Source organism: Oncorhynchus kisutch, linkage group LG2 (genome assembly GCF_002021735.2).
Source record: "Oncorhynchus kisutch isolate 150728-3 linkage group LG2, Okis_V2, whole genome shotgun sequence".
In the NCBI taxonomy this organism is placed as follows: domain Eukaryota; kingdom Metazoa; phylum Chordata; class Actinopteri; order Salmoniformes; family Salmonidae; genus Oncorhynchus; species Oncorhynchus kisutch.
This window is the reverse complement of record NC_034175.2, coordinates 23,912,592-23,919,341: the sequence shown is the minus strand read 5'-3', so window position 1 is coordinate 23,919,341 and position 6,750 is coordinate 23,912,592.

Genomic DNA, 6,750 nt, shown 5'->3' with positions numbered 1-6,750 from the left:
TAATTGTAATATTATAAATATATTTATGAAACCTGGATAATGAACTTCTTTCAATAGTGTTTTACGTTCTCCACGGGTTGAAATTAAGTATCTCATTGAAATACTATCCTGTGTCCTCAGATTAATGCAGATGAAGGGAGTTATATATGCATAGTTTTTTCTGTATATATGAATTACAAATCAATTATGTTTCTCGTCTATTGCATCATTACAATGTGTAATCATTGATGTTCCAGGAGCAGGAGTGGTAAACACATACATGCAGACACAGCATCATTCAAATAATGCAGTTTGATATGACAAAGAATGTCTCAGATTCATACCTGAACCGCAACTTTATTTGCCAAGGAAGAGTACATGATCAGTGAATATATTCAATGTACAGGCTACAATGTGGGAATGTCATGTGTGGTAATAACTACAGTACTTGCATCCTTGGCACAAAGTTATTATATTCTACTCTATCCATTTGCTTCATAATGCCATTCAGACTTGAAGTTGATACAGCTATGATAGCTGAGGTTCATAGGTTCCGAACTAATATTCATACCAAACGTTTTAGGGTAGCTATAGCTAGCTACACATCCATAGGCATACAGTTATTTTTATCCTCCACAATAAGTAGTTACTTCAGCAGCATTGCAAGGCAAGCTTACACAATTGTACATTCAATTTACAGTAAATGCTTTAGCTAGCTAGATTTTTACATCCTGTTTCACAAGACAACTGCCTGTTTCGTTGGTTTTCTCAGGAGTCCTTAAAACATTAAACAACCCGAATTACAAATTCATTATCTTAACACTAGCTAGCTGGCTAATGTTAGCTAGTCAGCACTTGCTAAATAGTGATTTTTGTAAATTAACTTTAACAAAAAACTATGCACAAACGTTTGTCTCTATATTAACTAACATATTCCTCTCAATTGTACTTTTTTTTTTTTTTGCTTGAATCATTATGACAACTTACATTTAGTTCCGCCGTAATGTTTTGTCAGCCATCTTTGAATGTCGCAAGGGTGGCTCGCATCAAAATTTGTCATTGGAACAACTCGATATGATTGGTCATATAAAAAACTTGGGACCCAAATGCATAATGAGTGCTCTAACTCCCCCATGTGGTGGTCTGGAGCGATGAAGCCGTAACGCTGGGTACCTTTAAGTCCCGCGGTACTCGCAACTTTTAAAGGAGGAACCACTGTAGGCATGTTGTGTAAATCAACTGATACAAGCCCCCCCAAAATAGATTTTAATATCAGGTTGTAAGTCAACAAAATAAGAAAAATGCCAAGGGGGGTGAAGGCTTTCGCAAGCCACTGTACATTGTATTACTACTTTCACTTTCTCTTGAGCTATTTTTGTAGCCTACCTTTTAGGAGATTGGAAGATTTTCAGATGAAGAAATATGGGCAATCAATATTTAGGCCAATTTCTAGGCAATGCAGTAAACTATAGCCAAATCAAAGGCCTATTTAGGAGGAACATTTCCTTGGAAGGATAACTGCTCCGTGCTTCTCTGCCCATGCATAGGCTATAGCCTATTCTCAGTAATTGAGACCACACGCACACCTGATCTCGCAGGTATGGCTACTGAACTGAAAGCAGCAAGAATGACACAGCGACACTTGCTATGTTTTGCATAGGTCTATTGGATATTGCCTATCTTTTAGAGGGACAATTTGCAGGCAAAGACAAATGAGTAATAAATACGTATTGACAATGAAAAGACGCAACGCTAGCTCCCCATAGTAGCCTATCCTATATGCACCTTGCGCCCTTTTCAATTATGATTTTTTTAAATACAGTTGAAGTCTGAAGTTTACATACATCTTTGCCAAATACATTTAAAGTATTTAAATACTTAAAGTATTCAGTGTTTCACAATTCCTGACATTTTATTCCTAGTAAGAATTCCCTATCTTAGGTCAGTTAGGATCACCACATTATTTTAAGAATGTGAAATGTCAGAATAATAGAGTGTTAGGAATTTTATGAATAATGACTAAACAATATCTACATTTAAATATAACTATAACTAATTAAACTCTACCCTGTTTTATTATATCTGATTTATAATGTTAATTCATAAGGAAGGGATTATGTAGCATGAACAAGGAGTAATTCAAATGTAATAAACACCATTCCAACTTAGTTGGAGAGGTATGTGTTGTGGGTTTTTAAGTAAGCAAAAAGGATCGTTAACCTATGGTTGAACCGACTCAACTTAGCTCTGGGATGTTTAGATAAGGCAGTGAGAGCCTCCCTAGGTTTTCCATTATCTGGAACTGTCTTCTAAATAGTGATGGATGAAGGTGAGACTTCAGAAGTTAAATCTTGATATAGTATGTGTCTGGAGTGAGCTAGGAGGTTGGAATAAACTTTTGAACCTGTTTTGTCTTGGTCGAGAGGAGGAGATTCATTCTATAACCAATGACGTCATATTTTGTATATAAACTGTTTGTGGTTCCATGGCAGCGAGCTCCGAGAATAAATACTATTATCTAATTTTGATAAGACTGGTCTCTGTCTATTTTATGCAAATAAGAATCTTACAAATTCTTACAAATAGACTGAGTGATTTAATTAATGTACACATATAGGAATTTTGAAATTCCGATGACTTAGAAAGAATTATTTATCTCAGCTTTTATTTCTTTCATCACATTCCCAATGGGTCAGAAGTTTACATACACTGAATTAGCATTTGGAAGCATTGCCTTTAACTTGTTTAACTTGGGTCAAGTGTTTTAGGTAGCCTTCCACAAGCTTCCCACAATAAGTTGGGTAAATACATTTTAATAAATTCCTCCTGACAGAGCTGGTGTAACTGAGTCAGGTTTGTAGGCCTCCTTGCTCGCACACACTTTTTCAGTTTTGCCACAACTTTGGAAGTATGCTTGGGGTCATTGTCCATTTGGAAGACCCATTTGCAACCAAGCTTTAACTTCCTGACTGAAGTCTTGAGATGTTGCTTCAATATACCCACATTATTTTCCATCCTCATGATGCCATGTATTTTGTGAAGCGCACCAGTCCCTCCTGCAGCAAAGCATCCCCACAACATGATGCTGCCACCCCTGAGCCACCCCTTTTTCCTCCAAACATAACGATGGTCTTTATGGCCAAACAGTTCTATTTTTTTTCATCAGACCAGAGGACATTTCTCCAAAACGTACAATATTTGTTCCCTTGTGCAGTTGCAAACCGTAGTCTGGCTTTTTTGTGGTGGTTTGGGAGCAGTGGCTTCTTCCTTGCTGAGCGGCCTTTCAGGTTATGTCGATATAGGACTTGTTTTACTATGGATATAGATACTTTTGTACCGGTTTCCTCCAGCATCTTCACAAGGTCCTTTGCTGTTGTTCTGGGATTGATTTACACTTTTTGCACCAATGTACGTTAATCTTCTAGGAGACAGAAGGTGTCTCCTTCCTGAGCGGTATGACGGCTGCGTCATCCCATGGTGTTTATACTTGCGTACTATTGTTTGTACAGATGAACGTGGTACCTTCAGGCATTGGAAATGGCTCCCAAGGATGAACCAGACTTGTGGAGGTCTACAATTTGTCTTCTGAGGCCTTGGCTGGTTTCTTTTGATTTTCCCATGATGTCAAGCAAAGAGGCACTGAGTTTGAAGGTAGGCATTGAAATACATCCACAGGTACACCTCCAATTGACTCAAATGATGTCAATTAGCCTATCAGAAGCTTCTAAAGCCATGACATCATTTTCTGAAATTTTCCAAGCTGTTTAAAGGCACAGTTTACTTGGTGTATTTACACTGACCCACTGGAATTGTGATACAGTGAATTGTAAGTGAGTCTGTAAACAATCGTTGGAACAATTACTTGTGTCATGCACAAAGTATATGACCTAACCAACTTGCCAAAACTATAGTTTGTTAACAAGAAATGTGTGGAGTGGTTGAAAAATGAGTTTTAATGACTCCAACCTAAGTGTATGTAAACTTTCAACTTCAACTGTATATTTTTCTTCGGCTCACGTTGGTTGATCGCCCTCCACTTCATTCCATTATCAATATTTATTTACAGACACTGTAGTAAACTAGTCTAATCATATTTAAGTTAATTTCATATTCAAGTTAAGTGCAACGTGATTCTCCGCCCATGTAGGCAGCCTACTCTATTCAATCAGACCGCACATACTGCTTCCTGTGCTTGGCCCTCCTATGTTGAACATAATAAACGGCTCTCTATCCACTGGATGTGTACCAAACTCACTAAAAGTGGCAGTAATAAAGCCTCCAAACCTTGACCCAGAAAATATAAAAAACTATCGGCCTATATCGAATCTTCCATTCCTCTCAAAAATTTTAGAGAAGGCTGTTGCGCAGCAACTCACTGCCTTCCTGAAGACAAACAATGTATACGAAATGCTTCAGTCTGGTTTTAGACCCCATCATAGCACTGAGACGGCACTTGTGAAGGTGGTAAATGACATTTTAATGGCATCGGACCGAGGCTCTGCATCTGTCCTCGTGCTCCTAGACCTTAGTGCTGCTTTTGATACCATCGATCACCACATTCTTTTGGAGAGATTGGAAACCCAAATTGGTCTACACGGACATGTTCTGGCCTGGTTTAGATCTTATCTGTCGGAAAGATATCAGTTTGTCTCTGTGAATGGTTTGTCCTCTGACAAATCAACTGTAAATTTCGGTGTTCCTCAAGGTTCCGTTTTAGGACCACTATTGTTTTCACTATATATTTTACCTCTTGGGGATGTTATTCGAAAACATAATGTAAACTTTCACTGCTATGCGGATGACACACAGCTGTACATTTCAATGAAACATGGTGAAGCCCCAAAATTGCCCTCGCTAGAAGCATGTGTTTCAGACATAAGGAAGTGGATGGCTGCAAACTTTCTACTATTAAACTCGGACAAAACAGAGATGCTTGTTCTAGGTCCCAAGAAACAAAGAGATCTTCTGTTGAATCTGACAATTAATCTTAATGGTTGTACAGTCGTCTCAAATAAAACTGTGAAGGACCTCGGCGTTACTCTGGACCCTGATCTCTCTTTTGAAGAACATATCAAGACCATTTCGAGGACAGCTTTTTTCCATCTACGTAACATTGCAAAAATCAGAAACTTTCTGTCCAAAAATGATGCAGAAAAATTAATCCATGCTTTTGTCACTTCTAGGTTAGACTACTGCAATGCTCTATTTTCCGGCTACCCGGATAAAGCACTAAATAAACTTCAGTTAGTGCTAAATACGGCTGCTAGAATCCTGACTAGAACCAAAAAATTTGATCATATTACTCCAGTGCTAGCCTCTCTACACTGGCTTCCTGTCAAAGCAAGGGCTGATTTCAAGGTTTTACTGCTAACCTACAAAGCATTACATGGGCTTGCTCCTACCTATCTCTCTGATTTGGTCCTGCCGTACATACCTATACGTACGCTACGGTCACAAGACGCAGGCCTCCTAATTGTCCCTAGAATTTCTAAGCAAACAGCTGGAGGCAGGGCTTTCTCCTATAGAGCTCCATTTTTATGGAACGGTCTGCCTACCCATGTCAGAGACGCAAACTCGGTCTCAACCTTTAAGTCTTTACTGAAGACTCATCTCTTCAGTGGGTCATATGATTGAGTGTAGTCTGGCCCAGGAGTGGGAAGGTGAACGGAAAGGCTCTGGAGCAACGAACCGCCCTTGCTGTCTCTGCCTGGCCGGTTCCCCTCTTTCCACTGGGATTCTCTGCCTCTAACCCTATTACAGGGGCTGAGTCACTGGCTTGCTGGGGCTCTCTCATGCCGTCCCTGGAGGGGGTGCGTCACCTGAGTGGGTTGATTCACTGTTGTGGTCATCCTGTCTGGGTTGGCGCCCCCCCCCCCTTGGGTTGTGCCGTGGCGGAGATCTTTGTGGGCTATACTCAGCTGGATGGTAAGTTGGTGGTTGAAGATATCCCTCTAGTGGTGTGGGGGCTGTGCTTTGGCAAAGTGGGTGGGGTTATATCCTTCCTGTTTGGCCCTGTCCGGGGGTGTCCTCGGATGGGGCCACAGTGTCTCCTGACCCCTCCTGTCTCAGCCTCCAGTATTTATGCTGCAGTAGTTTATGTGTCGGGGGGCTGGGGTCAGTTTGTTATATCTGGAGTACTTCTCCTGTCCTATTCGGTGTCCTGTGTGAATCTAAGTGTGCGTTCTCTAATTCTCTCCTTCTCTCTTTCTTTCTCTCTCTCGGAGGACCTGAGCCCTAGGACCATGCCCCAGGACTACCTGACATGATGACTCCTTGCTGTCCCCAGTCTACCTGGCCATGCTGCTGCTCCAGTTTCAACTTCCACCTGACTGTGCTGCTGCTCTAGTTTCAACTGTTCTGCCTTATTATTATTCGACCATGCTGGTCATTTATGAACATTGAACATCTTGACCATGTTCTGTTATAATCTCCACCCGGCACAGCCAGAAGAGGACTGGCCACCCCACATAGCCTGGTTCCTCTCTAGGTTTCTTCCTAGGTATTGGCCTTTCTAGGGAGTTTTTCCTAGCCACCGTGCTTCTACACCTGCATTGCTTGCTGTTTGGGGTTTTAGGCTGGGTTTCTGTACAGCACTTTGAGATATCAGCTGATGTACGAAGGGCTATATAAATAAATTTGATTTGATTTGATTTGATTTGATACTAGGCATACTTGATCTCTCATTCCCAACTTGGAGAGGTAGGCTACGGAAGTTGAAGCAGCAAATTCTAAGTGTGTGAAAAATGCAAAAATGTGTCCTTTTAATACAGT